This window comes from Chiroxiphia lanceolata, chromosome 5 (genome assembly GCF_009829145.1).
Source record: "Chiroxiphia lanceolata isolate bChiLan1 chromosome 5, bChiLan1.pri, whole genome shotgun sequence".
In the NCBI taxonomy this organism is placed as follows: domain Eukaryota; kingdom Metazoa; phylum Chordata; class Aves; order Passeriformes; family Pipridae; genus Chiroxiphia; species Chiroxiphia lanceolata.
Window position 1 is genome coordinate 45,273,506 of NC_045641.1, and position 24,511 is coordinate 45,298,016.

The 24,511-nt window shown below is 40.8% G+C and overlaps 1 long non-coding RNA gene across 1 annotated transcript in view; it reads right to left on the bottom strand.

Annotated features, from left to right (window-relative positions):
- The window catches only part of LOC116787495, a 127,770-nt gene that overhangs the window by 27,110 nt on the left and 76,149 nt on the right, over positions 1–24,511 (bottom strand). Inside the window, exon 5 of the long non-coding RNA XR_004357312.1 lies at positions 1,531–1,656. This is a non-coding gene — a long non-coding RNA (uncharacterized LOC116787495). The remainder of the gene's footprint in view (positions 1–1,530; positions 1,657–24,511) is intronic.

Consider the following 24,511-nt stretch of genomic DNA (forward strand, 5'->3'; position numbering starts at 1 on the left):
TTCCAAGACATCCTATTTTTTATGTCTTTTTACACAGGATAATAAATGAGTTCCAATCTTAGGAGTAGTTTTTCTTAATTCTGTACTTTCAATATTGTGCCTAGATAAAAAAAAAAGAAATTGAAAAAAAAGGGCCCTGTACCCTGAAACCCACTCTGGCACCAAACCAAAGTAGAAAGCTTTTTAAAATGCTTCTAAATGTTGTTTCGAGCCAGATGCAAGATTGCTATGTTTTTCTTGGCATACCTTGTTCCCTTTGAAATACACAGATTATTCATGATATGTTCTTGTTTTCCTTCTCTTTTATTTCAACAAGATGTGTCCTTTGGGAATGCAACGTGAGTCCCTTCTCATAGGTTGGCTCTGTCATCTAACTGCGGCATGTCTCCACTGCCAACTATGTATGCAATGTATATTTTTGTTAAGTGTTACTTAAGTGAGGTTCAGAGACTTTTACAGACCTATGCAAGTGTCACAGACTCTGACACCAAATGTGATGTATAGTGGTAACCCCAGGAAAAATTAAAAATCAAGTGTTTTATTGCAGGAGAGCCAGGTAACCAAATCTTGGAGTTGTTCAAATAATGTGAAAACCTTCTTGAAACAAACTCACTGAATACAATATTTAACCTCTCAATTACGAGTTGTTCAGAAATATTGCCAGATCCAACACTCCGTTCAAACAGAATTCTGCAAAAAGCAGATTCACAAACTTGGCTGACAAAAGATAAAGGAACATGGAAAGATGGATGGAAGTGCAAAAAAATGTTGATAAAAATGGGTGTATTTGATCAGAAAACAGTAAAAATGCGACTTTTAAAATGCAACTTAAAAACTCTGTCCCCTAAATTTCACAGTATCACTGTGAAATCACTTATTTCTAAGCCAGTGTCAGGATTCTTCGAGGGGTCAAACCGTTAACCTCACAGTGATTGGGCTCCCTGTACTTAAGAGATATCACTTAAGGATCATGAGCAATCTATTGGTCAAATACAGCTGTAATGATTGCTTCAAGGCTGTCTAAAACTTAAATGTGTTCATGGATACTTGCCAGAAGGACAAAAAAAAGAGCTATGTAGGTTGTTTGGAACAAATGGTTACAGAATCACAGAATATGCTGAGTTGGAAGGGACCCACAAGGATCATCAAGTCCAGCTCTTAGACCTGCACAGGACCATTCCCAAGAGTCACACCATGTGCCTGAGAGTATCATCCAAATGCTTCTTGAACTCTGGCAGTTCTGTGACCACTTCCCTGGGGAGCCTGTTCCAGTGCCCATCTACCCTCTGGGTGAGGAACTTTTTTCTAATATCCAACCTAAACCTCTCCTGATACAACTTTAGGCCATTCCCTCACGTTCTGTCACTGGTCACCACAGAGAAGAGATCAGTGTCTGCTCCTCCTCTTCCCCTCATGACATTAGTCCTCACAGATCCTTTCAGTTGCTGATACAGTTTAGAGGCCAAAAAATTTCTAATGTAAGAATAAAATTCAAAATAAAGTTAGTCTGCACTAGCAGAAAATTAAAACCTTGTCAGGGATGCTCCAGAACATTCAGTGGATGTGACAATCACACAATTCATCCAGCTTGCTGGTAGCTCATGTTCAAATCCATTATTGACACTCTTGTATTTTTCCACAGTACGTGAGGATCTCCTGAAAAAAAAAAAAAAAAAAATTACCTAAGGAATTATTATGGTGTCCACTTGCACTTTCAAAAAATTCTGTTTCTCTTTCCTTCTCTCTTTGCTTGATCCAAATATAGTACAGAGCACTACAATGCAAAATTATACTCTCAGTTTCACTTCGACACAGCTTTCTGGATATCACACAAATTATGTGAGTTTTCTTGCTTATCAGTCCCAATTTCAGACTGTCTTGGTATCTTAAAATATTTCTTAGAGAATTGTATCATCCAATTGCACTCCTCCCAAGCTTAGTCGTCATTTCCCTCTTTTCTCCCTTCTCAAAATAAACAAAAATTAAGAGCTAATGTTGCTATTCATGATGAGGACAGTGTTATATGATATGGCAGGTAAACAGAAAAACTGTCCTTCTTGAGCGAGCCATACATACATTATGCTAAATTTGGTGTAGAGAAAGCAAACCTTGCAAGTTCTTGGCAACCTAATTCCATCACTGCTTGCAGATGAAATGAGATGACTGGCGGTGGGAGGAGGGCAGAGGAGAAGAGTGAGTTTTAAATTACATACACTTGGTAATTCATTGCAGAAATTAAGCCTAATAGGTACAGCTGCTTCATGGACATGAAGGCGGTTCACATGGCCAGCACTGCCCTTGACAGCAGGTGGAGTTTTGGATAAACAGCATGAGGAAGCAGCTAGCAAAAGGCAAAAGAACCACACTTGGAAAAACTGTTTTGGAATTTGATCAATGTTTTCCTGACACTCAGCTCCTAAGTGATACTCAGATTATTTCAGTTCAAAAGCAATAAACAGGTGGGGAAAAATCCCAAAGGTAAAAAGCTACACAACAGTAATGCTTGGTCAAAAGGGCTTGAGTTATCCTAATAATCACTTGAGTGATACATATCAGTCACTGCTTCAGCTTTAACATCTGAATTTGAAGACTCAGTGTTAGACATCAGCCTGAAAAGCTGGAAAGAACGAAGGAAAGGAAGGGAGGAATATCTCACAGCAACACTGCTTCCAGTGTGGAGTCCTCCCGTGAACACTCTAACCTGGGTCCCACCATCCCACTCACCCCTGGATGTTACAGAGAATCAGCAGTGCAAGTGTGCAAGTGCAAGATACAGCTGCTTTGAGAACCACTCCTGAATGGATGCAGGTCTAAGATCTGTATTTAATCTGCAGGGTTACTTTCAGTGCATCCTTATTTCTAAGGAATTCAGAAGTTTGGGACCCGCGACACTTATGTGAAAGGTCACTACAGCGAGAGACAGAATGAGGAAGAACAGCCAGTAGCTTTATTGTGCAGGTGAAATGTGATTATCCATCTCTAAAGAAAAGCTCTGCAGAAAACAGAGCTTTCTCAGGACAGTCTCAGACTTTTGGATGAGTTTCCACTGGAATTATCCCCAGCGCAAAGCTCACTATCTCCTACTCTGAATGTGAGTCACATAAATACATATAGAACCACATACAGATAATGTAAAAACTATTTTAAAAGACATCAAAAATAAAGAGAGCACAAAAGTCATCTTTGGAAAGAATGGGAGAGAGAACACCTTACGTAGTAGATGACAATTCCAGAACTTAATGCACTTCTGGAAGACATTTAACTCTGTGACGTGCAGCATATAAGAACCAAACCAAAACTTACATAACATTGCATTACATTGACATAGTTTTCTAGGTAGAGGCACTGGCTGGAATTCATATAAACATATCCATGGAAAAACAATATCTCATCCACATGTACAAGATCTACCAAATAAGAAGAAGTATCACAGCACTCGGCCATTATCATAGCATATACTTCATAAAGTGTAGCTATGAAAAACAATGTCTCCTAATAGGAATAGCTAATATGGGTTGAAGTGAGTTTTATTTGATTGTCTCCTGCCTTGCAAGGTAACAATCCTACTCCATGGATACTACACAACACACTTCTGTAGTGCTCCACATAAGTCTAGGTTTGGTAGCACTCCATATTTTCATTTTGATGCAACACTGATACATATTTCACATTGTCCTAATTCTTACTTTGCTCCATGTAAAGCTATTTCGGAAGCATTTAAATCTCAACCTCCCCAACAGAAACTCCAATTAACATTTCAGCTATGAAGACTATTTTTAAAACAGTCATGGTGCAGTTCTCATCCTGCTAAGAAAAATTCAAAACATTAAAACTGCATGCTAAACATTACAAAACGGTAATCACCAGCAGCCTCATCTGTAAGATATTTAAGTATTTTTTTTCATGATAAGTAAGAACTGAGCATTCATTAAAAACCTGGGCATGAAAATTTTCATCAAACTTGTATATTTGCACAGCACCTTGCAAAAGACAAAAATAAAGCCAGCCTTTGCTGAGAATTTAGAAGCATGGCTTCCACTATATTTCAGAGTCTGTATACTTTCTAAAAGGAGTTCTGCATCAGATCCTACTGAGTTCAACATAAACCCTGTGAGCAAGAGTTGAGCACAAAAGTTGAGTTCTTTTCATCTTTTTCCTTGTGTGGTGCAACAAAAGACATGAAATTATTTCAGACACCTTGATCCAGGTGGATAAAAGTAAGCAGCTGAAGGAGTTCCTGCTATTACAATAGACTCAATGTAAAATAATTTTTATTTCCCCAGCCCTTAATTGCTCCTGTTCAGTCCAGATATATATGCTTCTTCTGACCCTTGTGCCACCACAGTAATCTGTTCAGAGAATTCTCTCAAGCTGTGTCTATACTGTGGGAACCAGCAGTATTTTGCAAACCTCAGGTGTATCCATACCTACCATGTCTTCTCTTGACCTGGGGGATATCAAGACTCAGGGCCACTTTTTGGCATCCAGCTTACAAAGAAGAAAAGGGTACAAATTGCTTTCTCTTCAGTTTTTCCTCCTTCTGTAAGAAGAAAATGTAGGCAAGCAAAGTGGGAGAGCATCACAATGTGGTCCAGTAGGTGCTCCCATTTAGACCTTGTACAAAACTGTACAAGGAATTAAATACTAAGATTAATCCTAAATAATGGTGCTTATCCATGATTTTGCACATCTTTAAAGGAATAATCACTCTACAAATTTACAGGCAGCAACATAACTAAATTTCTGTCCACATGTTGTTTTTACAAGGCTACGTAGCGATAGGACAAGGGATAATAGCTTTAAACTAAAAGAGGGTAGATTTAGATTGGATACTAAGAAGAAATTCTTTACTGTGAGGGTGGTGAGACATTGGAACAGGTTGCACAGGGAAGTGGTGGATGCCCCATCTCTGGTAGTGTTTAAAGCCAGGCTGGATGGGGCTTTGAGCAAAGTGGTCTAGTAGAAGGTGTCTCTGTCCATGGCAGGGGGTTGGAACTAGATAATCTCTAAGGTCCTCTCGAACACAAACCATTCTATGATTCTGCCATCTCAGCGAGTATGGACTCGCTCTTGCCTACCTGGTTTGTACTATTGCTCTCTGCTACAACTCTCCATGTTGTCCAGGGTGAGAGCAGTCACGGGGGCATGCACAGGGCAGTGTGTGCTGTGGTGACCACATACACACCCCCCAAAATGAAGAGGACTAAAAAATTGCACATGCATATGGGAAGGGATCTTTTCTGCTATTTCCAGCAAGAGTAGGCTGACCCTACCTCAAAGGCTACTGGATGTCAACCTAGGCCAAACATTTTGGTCTCTGTCATATGATCCAATGATGGCACCTTAACAAGTAAGAGCATGTCAGATTAATCACTTCAGCTACCCTCGGACATGCTCTCAGACTACCCCAAATATGAGGTAATATGGCTCACCTAAATATCTTTCATGGAAGCTTAAGCTGAGTGGTGGGCTAAGTTTGCACACCTGGACAAGTATCAACAGTTAGTAAAGCTCTTCTGAGTTTTAGTGGCTCAGGGGCACCTTTTCAAGCCTCTGTAACCCAACCATGTGCTGAGACCTTAGTAACTGATTGTAGACACAAGTAATGTTCATACTGAGCCATGCAAGTAACCATTTATAAACTGGACTAAGAATAGGAGGATGTAAAGTGTTGTTATACAGATACAAAGATGTTAATACTGCTATAGTTTTGAGATGTCATTCACCTCAGGGTTAAAACGGCACTTTCATTTTCAGCAATCTGAGAGCACATTTTAAATTTTTGGATTCCTGATAAAGAAATAATTCTGATAACATATTCAGATATGTGGCTGTATTCCTAATAATTACCATCAAAGGTGAAGGTAATGTTTTATAAAGATCACGTTTTATAAAGTATACAGGCACTCTGGGGTCTCTGCCCAGCTCAAAAGCTCACATCACACAATGTGAAAGACTCTTCTCACAGCAAGCACCTTGTGCTATGGGTGAAGGCTACTGTGTACACCTGCCTCAATCTATAGCTCTTCAATGCACAGCCTGCACTCTGGAGAAAATCCATGAGATCCACACTGCTGTTTTCTCACCAAGTGAAGGCCACCAAAGCCTGAATCCACTACCATCAGCTTTCTATATAAGGCCTCTCAAAACACAAGGAGTGGACATACTTTCCTAAAACCAAGCCTAGCGTTTTTCCCAAAGCCACAAAAAGTTAATGCACGATGAACACTGTTCTTGTAAACACCTCTTCACTACTTGGGGTGGTGGAGGTGGAGAGAGGTTCTCTTGGAAAGCCCACGTTTTTATCTAAATTCACTATTCTGCATTCCATAAAAAATCAGAACTATTTTCACTCAAGTCAAGAATCAACTGTACTTACATTGGGATGAAACACACTGCTGCTTTTATAGAGGAACATGTTTGGCAAGCTCAGCTATCAGTGGCATTATCTCAGCAGCTTCTAATTCTACACCACTAGCTCAAAACCTATTATCAGCTGTTGTAGTTTGTATGCATATTAAAAAGCAACCAGATACTTATCACACTAATATTTCTACCACACAGTTAGCAAATCCACATACATAGGTATTCAGCCCTCTATTCCTACAGTGCAGCAAAGTCTCTACATACACTGTACAAAAACTCTGTCAAGTGCTGCAAGTACAAGCTTTGGTTTACACTGGGGGGGAAGTCACATCCATACAGCTCTGCTGGTTGAATTCAAAAGGTAGCTGGAGTGCAGCTGTTCCTCCTCCTCTCACAGAGGCTTCTCGTTCCCATTCCTGCCCCAGGATGACTATCTCTGACCCTTGCCTTCTGGGGCAGACTCAGATTCCACCCCTCCTCTTGGGCAGATTCCCTGCTAGCATTTCTCTGTTTTCATTATCCCAGCTCAGTGAGTGATCACAAAAGCACAAGCTGATCAGAGAATCAACAGTCCTTTTGCAGTTCCAGCTTCCTCAAGGCCAGTGAGCCTCCAGCTATGCCTTGATTTTTATTTCATGTGTCAGGGACCCGGGGGAAAGATGAACTGATGGTCTTTAGCTACTAAACAGGAAAGCAAATTATTTCCAGCGTGATAAGGAGTCTGTATGGACTGTTTTCTCTTTGCTCTGCCCAGTCCAGCCTGCTCCACAAAGGCTACAATGACCAGCATGTGAGCTAGCTGTTTGCCTGAGACCAACAAGTGCTTCAGCTCTTTAATCCTGTGACATTTGAAATTAAGCACAGCTCAAAATACAATCAGAAGTTGTATTTTAAAGTGTTAAAGCCATTTAACAAACAGCTGACTAAAGAAAAAGCCTACATTCCCAGCAGCAAATAGATCAACTTCTGTTGTTTGTCATATTGCACTGCTGTCATTCATTGCCTGCTCCAGAAGCCAAAACCTCATTCTATTCACATTTCTGAGATACTTTATCCACTGTAACTTTCTTAGCACATAACTTTGTGAAATATGACCTTTTTTTTCGTCCTAGTTCAATGATTTTTCATGTTTTCATCAGTTTGAAGAGAATGATGGAGTGCTCCAGTTATACAGCTACACAGTTGCCATATATGTATTGAATTAACCAGGACTTGGAGCTTCCAAGCAATCTATATTTTTCTCACTGAAATATAGCAAATACAAGAAGCATCTAAATATTCACATTACCACAAAACCAATCAATCAACCAAACAAATAAACAAAAATCCCACAAACTACACCAGCCATATTTGTTATATTATCTAAGGATAGAATTAATCTTTTCTAATCCAGAAGTTTAAAACTCAAATGTCGAAGTGTAAGGTGGGTGTTCCCAACTCTGTGTATAGTCACTGAATATACTTAGTATCCATTCAAGACTAGTCATCTTGCCCTAGCTGGTGACTACCAACAAATTCATTGCTCCCTGGAGGTCAAACTGTCTCTCTATTGACTGCAAAGAAAGCCCTGGAAGTCCACTTTACATTTGTACATTTAATTTCAAGCATCTAAAATGAGGGCAGTTTTTATTTGATTTGCTAACAATTAAATAGTTCTGAACTTTAAAAATCACTAAATAAAAGATCAAAACAGACACAAAGCCGGTTACCTGAAATGAGAGAACAGAAATCACAACTTCTATACCTGCAATATTGGGCGGAGCAACTATCAGAAACAAGGGCGTGATGGTGGCTCTGAGACAGCAGCATTAGTGTCTGGAACAGCAACAAGACTGCACCAGGAGGAATCATGAACATAGACACATTGATTTTGGAAATCACCGAGACTCATTATAGCAAAATATTATTCAGAACTGCATGATCATAAATGGAGTTTTCATAAGCATTCAGTAAATGCCACTCTAACTAATTCTTAAAATTGGTTAGATCACAACCAAAGATACTGTCTTATTTCAAGACATGAAAGATGAAGTGGTAAGTGTGCCACCAAGTACCTTTGTTCTTTCTTAAATCAGAAGCACACTCCACAGAAAAGGAGTATGTATGCTTCACTTTCTTAGAAATGTCCTATGTGATGCATCTTAAGCTGTGAAGGAAGAAATGCAAGCTCCTTGTATAAGAGCCTGAAGTAGGAAAAAAGAAGTCCCTAAACATAGTAGACAATCTGTCCAAAACTTTGCAAAAATAAAATATTTTAGGAACACAAGACCCACCCCTTCAAAATGGCAGTTAATTCATTTCAGTAAATCCACTACAACATACTGCAGGAGCAAAATCATCAGTAGAGTTTACAGCTGGAGATGCTTGAGATGCCTGAGATGAAAAGTTCCCAAGAAAATCCAGGGAGGGCTGGCAAAGTCAGCTCTTCAAATTCACTAAAGTAACGCTAACAGCACTTCTGTTATTACATAATGGATTTTACAGGTCTTCAGCCATTATTTTTTCAGGAAGACTCAGAACTATTTACTGTCTTATGATAGTTCCAAATGCAGGAGAATGTTAATTAAACAACACGTTTCAGCTATATAGTTCTGATTTCAGTCATGGCTGACTAATTACTCAACTTTATCTGTTGAAAACCAAATGTTATCTCATAGAAACTTCTTGAAGCCAGTTCAAAAATATCTCTATTTGCTCAGCCAACCTAAACACCAGATTTATTTTTTTTTTCCCAGAATCACAGAAGTTGATTTAAATTATTTTTTCTGGAACTGAAAAACAATGCTGTGTGCAAGTACGGTATAAAACACTGTTTAATTTCAGAGCAAGAATTACACCCCAATCAGTGTAAGGCTCTTGTAACACTGCAGCCAAGCCAATCACAAATTGTTCCATTCCAAAAATCTCCATTGTTCAGAACCTTTTCAGATTTGCAAGACATCCCTGCTTGAAATATTTCAAGAACAGTGTTATAATGCATAGTTCTGCACTATGACTAAATTTATCCTTTTCTAATGAAGTGAGAGATACAAACTTCTGTTCTAGACTGTGTGTTTTCTCTAGTTATAAGCACAGCCCCATCTTTTTTGAGCTGCCTAAAAACTCTCAAAGGCCAATAGTGCCTGTTAACCTGGGCTGGTTCCCACACAGTCCTCCCTAACTTCTTTTCATGTTCTGTGAATATAAGCATTTTTAAAGGAACTTTTATAGGGTTTATATTCAAGAGGAACTTGGTGACTTCCTGCACAAAACATCAACTAAAAATTCAATGTAGCTTCTGAAAGGAATGTAACTACTATTAAAATATAACACTATGTTTTCCGTTTCCTTTCCTCTCTCCTCTGTTCCCCTCTCCTCAAATCACTCCTAAACACTGTTGCTTTACCTTACTACCGTGATGAATTGTGATACTGTTTTGAGAGTGACTGTCACACAGCACATCCACACAAATTTTTGTCATGTTATTTACTTCATCCAGATGCAATGCAACCTATTTTTACTGTATCTGGAAGTGGGTTGACATTAAAGTGAATGAACAACTGTTAATGACAATTAACACAGAACTATGTCTGTCTTTATTATTCATGCTGGTCAGTCTGATAGTACTGCTCTGATTACAGGACTGTACTAAAAACAATGAAGTTATATTAAATTACTACCTGTTGCCATAACCTAAAACTTGCACAGTTAAGGTTTATGAGACGCTACATGTAACTAATATCTCTGAGCTTTGAAGCCACTTCTCACCAAAACCCCTGCAGAACCTCCTCATGAATTTTATATGCAGAAAGTAGAGACAGGCAAGATGAGCTGAGTAAATGCATTGGACAGGATTCATGTACTAATAGACCAAAATAAAAGCTACAAAAATGCAAGTTAGTTTTCTTCTTTTTTTAAGAGAATCATAGACTTCAGTTTAATACTTCATGGACAGACTCAGTCCAATACTTTGTGGATAGACTTCCTCTACCTGCTCTTTATTTAGGGAAGATACTTGTTATAATTCAAAAGTAACAGCTCATCTTCCTTGTCATAATTTCAGGGATAGACAGCAGCTTCTGTGAACAGGACTGCACCGCCACACGTGTTTGGTGGTGGTTTTCATTAGTCTCAAATCATAGTTATTATTTATTCTCTCTTACCCATTCTTATAATTTTTGCTTCTTCATACTAATTTTTTGCATTCTCCTCCATTTCTAGTGCTCCTTACACTCCCTTATACTGGTTTTATCCACACACTGACTCTGCTTCTTGCTCACTGTAAATCTTTGGTCCTACTTTTGTCTGTGCAATTACTGATGCTGCTGGCTCTAACACTTTTGCATTCTGTCCTGCTCCACCTCCTCCCCTGGGTTTCCTTCCTCTCCTCCCTCTGATGATTGCTTTCCCTAAATCCCATTCATTAGAGAGGTCAGGAACAGACAGCGTCACAGCCACATGGAAAAGTGTTTCCTTTACTTCCCATTTTAAGATAATCTCCGTTCCAGATAGTTACAAGCATTACCTGGTTGCAAATTGCTAGGGTGTGTTTGCTCTAAAATTAGGCAACAGAGTGTACAAACATTAAATTGCAAAACACAGAGAGAGAGACAGAAGAAATTGTCATATTGGTTGTTACAGCTGCTTGCCACACCTATAATTAGCATTGTCTGACAATTCCTGTTCAATGGTGTTTTTTTAGTTCTGAATACTTCACCAGATCTCCATCCCCAGAGCTTAAATTTGCCAGCTGGACATCTGCTTTGAGATAGTATCAGTCATAACTGGAGCAACAATGTGTAAGAATTAATCCAAAGAAAAGCCAGCTTTGCCCACCTTTTACTTATGTTAAAAAATGCAGGTAAACTTTTTCTTTGGAAACTTTTATATCCCCCTATTTGGGGATAGACATTTGCAGCTTAGCAGGGAATAAACAGCCTGCTGTAAAAGAAGAACTTTTTCTCATATACATAGGAGAAGAGGAGATGAGGAGGAGGGTAGCCTGGAACAGGAGTCTTAAGGATTGAATTTTGGACCAGAGTAAAAAAGGTCAGAGTGAAGAGGAAAAAGCTGTCTACATAAAGCAGAAGCTCTCTAGGATGTGGTCCCCTTCAGAGGAGGCATCTCACTATTCTCCTGCTGTACCAAACATGACACAGGCAGCAAACAAACTCTGCGTACTCTAGTAAGGGCACGCAGGAAGGATGGGTATACATCCAGTTAGTCTAAAGGCTTCAAATGGCTCACACAGAGTATCTATATCACTGCCACCTTGGTGAAGTTGCTTCTTAGTGTTTAAAAATCTGATAGAGTAGGCCTTATACTGTTAAACATTTTCTATTGGTCTTTTAAGCCCTGTGAAGTGGCACACAACAAACCTGATACAGAAAAAATAAATATGAGACTGCAGAAAAGAATAAGGAAATTGTGCAGTTGTTTGTATCACCTTGTCTTTGTTTCCCCTGCACTACAATATATTTGCTTTACAATATACTCTTCAGATACTTCAGTATGTATACTTCAGGAATATATACCATTGGTTTGCAAAAGACCCTATACTTTATTCAGTGCACACCAGATCCTACTCAGAGATGCCTTTCAGAGACAGCTATTGATTCTCCAGCCTTGCTTCTTTTTCTGCAGAAGTTGTAAAGCATGTGGTAAAGTGGTTTTATATCTTCCAGAAAAGAAAGGATCATTCCACAGCTGAACACTTCCAAGAATAAATAGATTCTATATTTGTCTCTGCCACAAACTTCCACAAAAGGTACTTCATGGACCTGCATTGTTTCAGGGATATGTATAGCTTCCTAGTACATGTAAGAGCGAAGTGTCTGTGGTTAATAAATCCCTTGACTATGCTTCTTTTTCAGCCTGCCTGCTACGTTGTCCCCAAACACCTCAACCGGAAGCCTGAATCCCCAGTAGCCAGAACACATGCCAGCCAAAAGGCTCGGAATTGAAGACGGCTAGACTGTCACATCCTGACTCACAAAAACGTGGGAAAAAGTCAGAGCCTACAAATCCTTCAGCCCAAGAGCTAGAAACAGCAGCCACACTGTGATCCAGATACTTCTACTGAATAAAGGGTTTAACGACAGCAGAATACAGAACGCATTGTTCACTTTTATCTACCCACTCATAAGTAGAGATAAAGTACTCCTTGCATTTCTTGCAGCTGAAACCACTTCTATTTGCTCCTTCTGGTAACCTGGACGGCCATTGCATGTGAGTTATCCTGTAGCAAAACCGCACCTTTCTATGTATGTGTCAGGGTCCTAAGTGCACCAAGATGCCTCACTGTTGTTGATAAAACTCACCTGGGGCCTCTCCCACTGCCCTGGCAATGGTCCAGTGCTTCATTCAACTCAGTCCAGAGTCATCAGTCCCTGTGCTAGACATGCCACAGGAGTGCCAGCCTCTAGCTCTGCCTCTTGCCTGGACTTCAGATCCACACTGCAGTCTTGTCTCTAACCCTGTCTCTGGCCTCATCTCCTTTTGTTCCCACAGGGATACCCTGGATGAATCCTGCACCTGAGTCATCACTACTCCAGTCTGGAGCTGTTGATGGAGCCTGTTACCAGCACCTGGCTCTGCCCACCATGTTTGGCTCTCATTGGAAAGCATCTCATTGGCAAGGGCACAGCCTTCACTGGGGTCACTGTTAGTCCCGAGGACCCTGTCCCACAAAGGAGAATACTGCTATGGAGTAATAGATAGCCTACATTTGGGTTCAGTTATAACACACTTAATCTCCAGGTAAGAACTTGGCCAAGCTGTGACAAGAAATCATTCTCCAGAGCACCAGGTTAGACAAGCACTGCCCAAATCCTGACTCTCTTGGACACATGGTACATGCCCATTAAATTACTGTTTTCTTGCTCTTCCATTTCATAAATGCCGTTCACTTACTAGAATCACTGGTGATTCAAAATCCATGAGAGTTGAGGTTCCTCATTCATCCCCCACATACTTCCCCCTTTTGAAGTGTATGAAGTACCATTAAAGCACCTTTTACAACATGCTTTGGCAGTGCATCAGATTCCTCCACCCTCAAACACCTTTTGCTTTCAGAAAGCGTATCTGAGTTGGACACTGGCATCTATAAAAAGCACTCTCTTGAGTGCCATCTGTCAATGAGTCTTCAGCAAGGCTACAAAACAAGGGCACTGACAAACACATGCCAAAACATAACGTACATCAGTTTGAGCATTTACAAAAACTGTTCCCCATTATATAACTAGGGCAGCAATCCTATATGATTCCACAGCCTCTTTTACGTCAGCCTCCTATCACAGTTGGCATTCGATGTTGGCTTTTTCCATCAGTCAGCCTCGACAAAGGGAATATCACCTGTGTCTTTGCCAATTTTAACACCAGAGTCAAGATGCCAAGCACCCACAGCAAGTGCAAACCCTGTGGTGTGATACAGTTTGTGTTAAGTAGAGACAATGTTTTCCTGGAAAAATGTATCCGAAGCAGATGTATGTCTGCTGAACCTGAAGCATGAGTCTACAATAGGACTGGTGATAGGAAAATGGCCTGATAATTAGGATGCTGGATGCTCACCCAAGTTCTGCTCCTAACATGCTGTACGACCTTGAGCTATTTCTCTCTCTGCTCACCTCTATCCTTATGATCACCTTAGCTATTCCAGTTAGGAACCGCATGCTTTCTCCAGATACCTCATTTGATCAATCCTGTTACTATTTCCAGCACATTTTACACGGTGTGATCACCTCCAGTGACTTGGCACATTCCTGCATGGTGAGTCCACACCATGAAAATGTGCACAGCTTGGTGGTGGCGGCTGGCTCCTGGAAAGGGAAGTGTTCTTCCCTGGTAGTAGCAGCAGCAGTTCTGACTCTGTTGGCTGATGGGCAAGTGCAGGAGGAGGTATCTGTGTGTCTGACAGCTGCCTTCTATCTGCTTCCCATCCTCTCCCAGACAAAGATGGCAGGCTGGATTTTGTCATGTGTACCACTTCAAGGTAGCTGCAGTACTGGCCATGGCTGACTGAACCAGTACATGTCTGCAAAACAGGCCACTGCTGTGGAAGAAGACCAGTCTGTCCCTGTAATTCCTCCCTGGACCTGTGAGCCCAAGGCAAACTCAGCTGGCACTAGACCAGGAGCAAAGGTATACCCTGGCCCTGCATGGTGCACCTAATGTTCCATGTTCAACTGTGAAACCCTGAAAAAGACAACACTCAAAGAGATGTGGCAAGTGTGGGGGAAGGAGGGGAAGGCCCAGGGGAAGGCTCCTGTAACCTCAGCAGCAAAGCAGTATGAGAGGTGATACTGAAATGGCTACTAGTGACAGCAGGCAGCAAAGTGACAGAACTAATCAGCACATTTGACTAATGATCTTGATTGCCAAATACATTTCCAAAAACCCCATGGAAACATCTTAAAAATAACATTCTTGCTGAAGACAGTGAGGAAGATAGGCGTCTATTTCCCCACCTTTTTTGACTGCAAATAAAGTTTCATTTTTACTTGTAGTCTTAATACTAAATGGGAAAAAAAGGAGTCATGAAGCGGAACAATTGTGAAAACTGCCTCTGCAGAAACACTTATTACTCATACCATTTTCTCCACTAGTTTCATGAAGAACAATCACTGGGAAAAGTGATAAATTACTAGATTGGCACTTACAGGTCCCAAGACCTTTGTTGGTGAAACTAATAATGTTACTGAAAGAATATGATATACATGTCTCTGGCCATCACTACATCCAGCAGTTCAGGGTAAAGAGAAGGGATGAAGATAAGTCATGAAAAGTAAAGAAAACAGTTTTAATCTGAGATTTTAGGCCATGTGGTATAAAATTAACTATTAAAAACAAAATGGGCAAGTAATTATAGTACACCCTTCCACTGTATTATTTTGATTTTATTTCAAAATTTCTCTTTCTTAAAATAGACACCTTAGAAATTTGAAGATTTACAGCTTCTCTCATCTCCTGTTTGGTTTAGAGGCTTTTCAGAATAATATTAAAATAAAGAGTCAAAAAGAGGAGATGCATTGGGAATTCAGCCACTAATCCCAAAATAGAAAAGAAAAATATGGTAGTCATGTTTCCTGATGTGAAAGCTCCCAGGAGGAAAGGCAGCAGACTGCAAAAAAAGAAAAGCCTCTTCCTTCCATGACATTTTTCAGATTTTCCCAATTTTTTTCAGACCAAAATATTGTCAACACCAAATTGTTCTCCCCAACATTTTTTCATTAAAACAGCATTTTCTAGTGGAAAACTTCTTCTGTCAAAATGCCATGACCAACTCTATTCAGCAACTTCTGCTGCTGTGGAGATCTTATCAAGGTTACAAATAGAGCACTAGAAATAATATTTTCTCAGCCAAGCTGCTCCTTGCTTACCCAGCAAAGGAGCTGGGCAAATTCTTCCTCCCAAGAATGTTCACCTGCAAGGAGGAAGGGGCAGGACAGCCTGAAGTGCAGATTGCAACACTTTCCAGGATAGTTGAGTCATTTTGAGAGATACTTAGCCTACTTAAAACAGTTATTTCTGACTTCATTTTTTAATTTATCTTCCTTTTCTAGATAAACATATCCGGGAATCTCTAGGCTCTGAGTAAATGTTTGATAATGCTTTCCTCTAAGGGTATCATACTGAACTCTTCATGCCTGTGTCTGCCTTGTCAGACAAAAGACTTTTGTCTTTTTCCCCTGAAAAGAAAAAATCAGTCCTGTCTTTTTATGGTTTCAATTTATTTTGCCTCTGTCTCTGTCTATTTTTATGGAGCAGGGAATGGTAGGCAGCAGACAGCTGTTGATACCACACAGTGCTGAGTGAGAACCAGGCTCTAAGGATAATAATTAAACTGTATTTGTCAGTAGTGCTTCCAGTTCGGACCTGCAAAATATAGATCAGACCCATCTAGACATAGACATTACATTTATCAATGACATGGTCTTGCCTGTGTTTGTACATGTGGATATACACACCTCTTTACTCAAATAACAGTTATCAGCTACATTGTCCCTGACCTGATAAAACCAATGAAGTAGGGTGTTTTAAGCAGTATCCCTTAGAGGAGTTACTCTGGGACACATCTGTGATACGAGACAGACACACCTGCTTTCGTTCATTAATAAGAGGGCTGTCTTTTGAATCCAGAGATTCCATGCTCTGTATATTTACCGACAGCATAGTTTTCATGAAGCTTCTTGAATATCAGCTCCAAAACCAGCTCCTCTCCACCTACCAGAGAAAAGTCCTCAGTACTCCTCACCCTAAATGCACCCAGTTCCACTTTTTCTGGTCTACTAATCTCCAGTAGTATGGTAAACTCTAAGGCAACAGGTAATGGACCTGCCACATCTTTATTGAAGAAATATACTTGCCTTTAGTTTTGTGCACCATTACTCAAGTGCCACGGCAATGGGACATTAGGTATTCACCCAGTATAAATTCACTCTGCTGGTTCAAATGCAATAAGGCAATTTTGACAGGTTAATTTTGCACTGGCAGATTTTATGCCAGATCAAGCACTGTCCGCCTTTGCACGGCCACTCTAAAGCCTGAATAAACACACAGCGCCAATATCCACACCAGAATGCATTCAACAGAAATGTGCCCATCCGTCATCTGCCTCAGGTTTGTACCCTTGTGTGATCCAGGAAGAGATATGTAGGGCACTAACAGTCATGGTACCAAGGTTGGGGGGAATTCACAGCCCATACAGAAGTCGAAGATTCTCCACTGGATCATGAGATTATTATTCAGTCTGTGGAAACTGCCGTTTGATGTGGCAGCTTCTGTTTTCCTAGCCAGCACCACCTTTAGTTTGCTCTCCTCCCAGGGGTGCACCCCAGCAATGCAGGCTAACTGGTTGTACCTCAAAGAATCAGCCCTCTGAAGTAGGGCTGTTTCATCATCCTAATGAGGGGGGGACTGGACCACTCCTTGGTGACAATATCTGAACCCTTTAGAGCAGAATATGTACAATGATTAACAGAGTCTGTCATTCCACTTGCAAAGCTATTGATGATAGGTTTATCACTCCACAAACATGTCTTTAGGTTGGAGAATTTTTAGCTACTTGTGGTTTTACAGCTTTCCCAACCTTTGGCCATGCTTATGCAATTCCATAAAAATGACTGCTTCAGCAACACCTGAAGATAGGAAGTAGAGAATAATCAGTGTGCCTTCAAGACTTAAGTGTTCAACAGTGGAAAAAAATACTTTAATCTGCTCACCTAAAATGCTCTCATAGTGGCCTTATCAAAAAAGGATGGTTAAAGAGTAATTGTGCAGGTCTTGGGTCTCTTTTATGCAAGCCTAAGGAGCCAGTAAGGAGGCAAGAGAAGGGCTCTGCTCTTGCTAGGGAAGATGGGAAATCTGAGACCATAGTTCCACAGTAACCAATTTTCAGCAGATGGGATCATTCTGTAGCTCCACCTTCACCTCCGACTGGCCAAGCAGGTCCTTCACAGCTGCACTGTGAAGAACTATGCCTGCACCACCACTTCTAAAACATTGCTGTGAACGCCACAAAGGAGCCAGTTGGAGTTGAAAACAAAACAAAGGTTAATTTTTAGCATGGATTAGTTCCTTGATCTGGCTCATGACTTCTGTGTTGGCCAACAGAGGGCCTAGCTCCTTGCAGTGCAGGGGAAGGAAAGAGTACATGGAGGTACGAGGAGAAGGAAGCAAGAACCCCTTTGTCTGCCGCCAGATGCCTCATACTGTAGAAACGCAGCCTGAGGTCTCAACATCTAAGAGGTCTAGCCTCTTGAAAGGAAGTCTAACCAACATCTAAGAAAAAAGACAGGCCATCTTGTGCTGTCTTGGTAGGTTTAAATGTGGCACCTTGCTGAACCACTGCACAATGCTGTGTACATGTCGTCTAGTAAATAATCCTTCCATTTACAATGATTTTGGCAACTGTTTTTGACTAAGACTCTTCCTTTGTTCGAAAAAAAAATCAGAAACAAGAAACATCTCTCTCTCCAATATGTTACAAATACTTGGGATGATGTGGGAAATGCCAAGGAAATTGTGAGAAGAAATGAACAGATACTTAGGAGTTTGGACACAATGGAAAAGTGGAACATAAATATCCCTAAGTAAGTTTGTTTCAACAAGTAACAATCATAAAAACTCATAAAGCAACTAGTTGTTCTAGGAAACCAGGAAAGTGACTAACATGCTTTTCAACCATAAAATGATCAAGGAAAAACAAATATGCAAAGATGCACGTATCATTATTTTTCAAGTCACCAAACCACTGAGCAGTAGTTTATCATCATTCAATGTAGTTGCCTAAAGTTTTCAATTCATCTGTATGATCATTATAAAAAAGCACTGTGAACTGTAACTTCTGTACTCAACAGATTTTCTATCCCCAATGTAGGTCATGTAACCAAGGTCAAGGAAATAAGAAGATTTTTACCAGCAGATCTCTGCCACATCTTTATTGAAGAAATAAATTTGCCTTTAGTTTTGTGCACCATTACTCAAAATGGTAGCCAATAAAAATCAGGAAACAATCTTCAGTGTTTTGCAATAAAAACTATCTGCTTGTTCAGATCTGTAAGATTTTGTGGGTCATTTAAAAATAATCAGTGAGATGAAAGTGTAAAAAAGAGAGCTTGGCCCCTAACATGTCCTGTGCATTAAACTCCTTTTGAACAGTCTTTCTTCTTGATCTCCATTCTGGAATAGCCTCATTAGTATGGTTTATGAGTCATAATTCACCTTGTCAATATTATCAGACGTTCTCTTCTCTAGTTTGCCAACTATTACCTGTTCAGAGAAAGGAGAAATGTGGCACAGGTATAAGAAATCAATTCAGGGATGTGAGCAGCATTCATACCTTTGCTGATAATTGCTCTGCTGTCCTGCAAGCTCTCCTATCACTTGCCCTTACCTTCTTCTGAGATTTGGAAATTCGCGTGTTCACAGGACTCCTCAGATAGAGGACTGTGTCATGTGGGCAGGTTAATGTAAAATGTATGAACAGCCCTTGAATTGAGGATGAGGAAGAGCATCCCCAGCAGGGAGGTGTCCCCAGTCATCCACAGCCTAACCATGCCCTAACTTCTATGCAACACTGATCATTTACCCCATTACTAAAGGGCACGCTTAAGTACCCAAAAAGAGGATATGGATTCTCATCTAGCCTAGGCACACTCCTACAGCCTAGAATAAGCCTAGAGAAAGAAGGGGGGTTCAAACCTGTGCAATTCAGCACTTCATGTTTGATATTTTAGGTAGCTGCACACTGCTTTTCACCTTACTCTGAGACGCTCGTCTTTCCATGAGTCGCCATGGAGCCACAGGGTCTAATAGCAGGCTGTGACTTCCACCTGGGCAGCCAGGACGCTGCAAGGTAAAAGCAACTTTGACAACATTGAAGTCCCCAGTAGATTTAACCATCAGTATCTAACCAGTGCCAGAAATAATTACTATTATTTTCATCTGACAAAGCTGCAGTAATTAAATACACAACTTTTATTTTTTTTTTAATTATGTCAGGTAGTTTGCTGCTAATAACTACTCCCTGTGATCCCTCTGGGCCAGATTTGTTATTTGTTCCCTCTTGATACCAAAGCATTTGCAAGTCATATTCTTCAGGATCATAAACTTCCCTAATGATTAAATTAACAGCATGAAATTCCAACTTGCAGGACTGACAAAACTGGACTCTGGAAAACTACTGTCTTTTTTTGGTTTTTTTTTGGTCCATGAGGAATAAAAGGTGCTAGAAACATCATCCCATATGGAGTTGTTTTCTGTTTCAGTTTGCTGATATTTTTTTCCAGCTTTGTGATTATTGGACAAAATAAATCATTATAAAGGCAAAACCTGCCACTGAGAGTGAACTCTGAAGTATTTTTGTTAAGAATATGAATTTCCCTACTGTGTTACCTTCCACAATACTGCTAGACAAAAATAAAAGTCAATCTATGCAGTCCAAAAATTAACCTTGCAGAACCAAAATATTATGTTGCTGTACATTCGACAAATAGAGAAGATGCAGGAGAAAAATATTTAGTGCTCAAAAAGCAAACAATTTCCTTTCATTCTAGAAGAGGAGCCAGCAATAAGATAAGGAGACCAAGCATGCTTACAGTACAAGCCTGTGTCAAGCTCTACACCTGCATGCGATAAAGACAGCCACATGAAAGGATAAGGGTATTAACTGGCTGATGATAGAGATTAAGCCTCCTAAATCACATGGCAATGATAAATTAGAACTATCTTCCACCTACATCAGATGGTGAAGGAGGCAGGAACACAATGCTCTCGATACCAATTAGTGGCATAATGGAGCCAGTATCTCATGTTCTAGTGTGTCAAATTCCAGCAGTGCCAGTGAGATCAGAACAGAAGTCGCAGCAAGGTCACTGTGATCTGTCAGCAGGACAGCTTCAGCCAAGTATCGCATCCTAATCCCTGTCTGTTGAGAATCTAGCGGAGGAGAAATGCCCGCAGTTAAAATATGCCTACAGCAATATCCTCCGAGGGCACCAGGCTGGAAGTAGAGTAGTGCTACACAACATAATAAGATGAAGCCGATTTTAACTGTTAAATAAGCACTTTCTCTTTTGATACATGAATGTGCTGAAGTCTGCCCGTTCACAGAAACACCAAGGACATCAGCAGTGTGGCAGGGACACATTACAGGTCAAACACTTTCAAACCATGCACTATTTCCCCCACTTCCAGCTTGGAAAGTTGACTACGCTCATTGTACTCACCCTGGTAGCTCACCCTGAAGAGTCAGTCGGTTCATAATATAGTAGCTACACAAATGATTTATCCTCCCAGCATCACTTGTCAGGAAGAGAAATAACGTATCTGCTGTGCAATGCACAAGAGACAAAGCCAAAAAGTTTTTTTCAATCCAGAGGTAATTAATCACAGTTTACCCACATGTGCTAGTCTACTCTTCTACAGTATGGGCACGCCTACAAATATTAACACACTTCCGTTGTGTTTCACATCTGCCCTTGATGTATGTAGCCCCAGCAAGCAACACAGCTGCCAGAGCAAAGACGGTATGGAATGCAATTTTTCTAATACACTCAAGACTGCCTGGAAAATAGGACAAAGTCCTATGTTTGGGCTGCAGTATGGTGCACTGGGGTTGTTGCTTTGTATGTAGATACAATCCTGATGTGCATGTTACAAAAATAAACATTCCTCTTTTTTTCCACGGGCATTGAAAATCCTTGAGGTTAAAAAAGTAGCTCCCTAATTTGGTCAAAGTATGTGCAAATAAAATAGAAAGAAGGACGCACTCTCGAGGATTAGAAGACACATTAGTCCCATCTTTGTTCTTTTTGAGGTCCACCAGCTCCTGTTGTCTGCTCATTTTGCCATTAATCTTCTATCTGTTGAGAATTATTCTTAGAAGGACTTATCCTCAGGGAAGAAATCTGGAGTTAAAATTAACTTCTGATTATTCAAAACAGTTCTTGAAGTAAAGGAGGTGGGTAGGTCAGTTAGTAGAAGACATAATAGCAGCAGTGGCTATGTTGTGCCTGCCTCAGACTTCTGCAAGCTTCCATTAGGGTAAGGTTTCACATTGCATTTGGCCAGATCTAAGAGCCAGATCTTGCTGCTACAATGGGTGGCCTGCCTCTTCAACCATTTCTTTCTATGCATTCCTGCTCCATCTCTTGTGTGGCTTGGCAGCTTAGCTGAGCTGCTCTGGCTCATTGAATCCTCAGAAGAATATTCACTTGCTTATGTTGAATGAGGTTTTTTTTATTTTCAGTGAGCTGAATTGGCCCATCAAGGGCAAGAGGAGTGCCAGGAAAGAAAATGGAGAATTGTGCAGTTGATCACAGGAGGAAGAGTAGGAAGAGGGGAAGAGAGGGAAAAATGAGAGAAACTGACTTTTATATGTGATGGTGACCTATAGATCTGCTGTATACACCACGAGACCTCACATACTACAATAGAAGAAAAAAAAAATGTTTATTTACAATGTGTGAGGGTCCATTTGTACCACTGAAATCTTTATCTTGCACTGAAGGAGCTCAAGTAATCAAGTGACAGGACAGAGACCGCAAACTACAGAGCAGATAAGATATGTTTTTCTTACAACAGAATCACTGACTGGAAGTCTTAGCAAGTGAAAAATTCCGTCTTACTGCTCTGCAGAAAGAAATTAAGTCAGCTAGGCAAGAGCCTAGTATGTGATAACCTACAGGCTGTCTAAATAGGCAAATATTTTGAACAGGTAGGGAAGCATGCAGGCACCTGGCAATTTAGATTTGACCAAGAGGCAGACACAATGTTTTAAGTCTGTATATAAATGCTTCCAGTTTTGAAAAGGCCAATTACTTCACCTGTTGTGAAGTGATAGATTTCCTCTTTTTTTTTTTTTTTTCCATTTGCTAGCTATGTTAAAATGCAAGAATGAAATAGGGATCCCAGAAATTAGTTGAGGGAAGTAGCATATACAATTCCAGCAGAGCCACTCTACCATCTCAGAGCTACAATTGTGGTCACATCGAAAACCTATCCAACAATAAAATCCTACTTTACTGTTTTGCCCCCTCATATCTGAACCAAATAGTCTGAACAGTGTGATTAGGATGAAGGAAGAAGAAAGTGGGAGTTCCATTGACAAATAAGCAATGACGCAGTCTCCAAACAGAAAGCTGAAGGTGAGCTTTCAAGATCATAGAATCATAGAATATGCTGAGTTGGAAAGCACCCACAAGGTTCATTGAAGTCCAACTCCTGGCCCTGCACAGAACAATCCCAAGAATCACACCATATGCCTGAGAGCATTGTCCAAACAGTCCTTGAACTCTGTCAGCCTTGGTGCTGTGACCACTTCCCTGGGGAGCCTGTTCCAGTACCCAACCACCCTCTGGGTAAAGAACTTCTTTCTAATATCCAACCTAAACCTCCTCTGACACAACTTCAGGCCATTCCCTTGGGTCCTGTCACTGGTCACCACAGAGAAGAGATCAGTGCCTGCCCCTCCTCTTCTGCTCATGACAAAGTTGTAGACTGCAATGAGGTCTCCCCTCAGTGTCCTCTTCTTCAGGCTGAACAAACCAAGTGACCTCAGCCACTACACATACGGCTTCCCCTCAAGGCCCTTCGCCATCTTCATTGCCCTCCTTTGGACACTCTCTAAGACCTTAATACCTTTCTTGCATTGCAATGCCCAAAGCTGCACACAATATTCCAGGTGAGGCTGCACCAGCGCAAAGCAGAGCAGGACAATCACCTCCTTCAACTGGATGGTGATGCTTTGCCTGATGCCACCCAGGACACAGTTGGCCCTCCTGGCTGCCAGGGCACTGCTGACTCATATTCAACTTGCTGTTGATCAGGACCCCCGGGTCGCTTTCTGTGGTGCTGCTCTCCAGTCTCTCATTCCCCAGTCTGTATGTACCTCCAGGGTTGTCCCTTGCCAGATGCAGAATCCAGCACATGCCATATGTTTCAAACTGTCCTTTGAAACAGGAATAAAGACAACTCCTGTCCTGAGATGTCGAGTCCTAATCTGTGCTGCTTATACTCTGTAGGATATAGATCTTGTATATCAAAGCTGAGCTTTTTTCCAGTGCAGGGTAAGGCCGCTTACCTCCCACTGTCTTTCTCTCTGTTCCTTTGCTGGCTGCCAGAGTGGACTGGTCTTTGCAGATGTCATGTTTGACATGGATACCTTTGCCCTTGCCCCATGCTCCCAGGGGTGACAGCATACAGCCCATTTCATCACTGGAATTTTTACCACTGTATTTCCAGCCTCTACCGCTTCAGCCTCTTTACCTTTCTTCTACCCTGATCTTAAGATCCCTCAACCCTCTGGTCAAACAGCAGCAGCTTGATGTTCTGTGTTCCTTCAATATTAGAAGAGTAGGTTTTTCTCTTTTCAGCTCAGATTGACACCAGACATCTGATGTGTTTCTGCAATCAAGCAATTTGTATAAAGACTTTTGAGTTTCTGAGGGCCCATTGCTCTGCTGCTTAAAATGAAATGAATGAAAATTAAGAGATTGTAGGCACGTTGGGATACTAGATGCTAAGAAAAGGTTTTATGTTTCCCACTTCAGGCCAATGATGCAAAGAACGAGCCAGCACAGGTAAGCAGTGTATGGGAATGAGTGCCTAGAGGTTTGTGAGTAGGTGTTAAAAGACTCCTTACTTCTTTGTGTGAGTACATGCATTC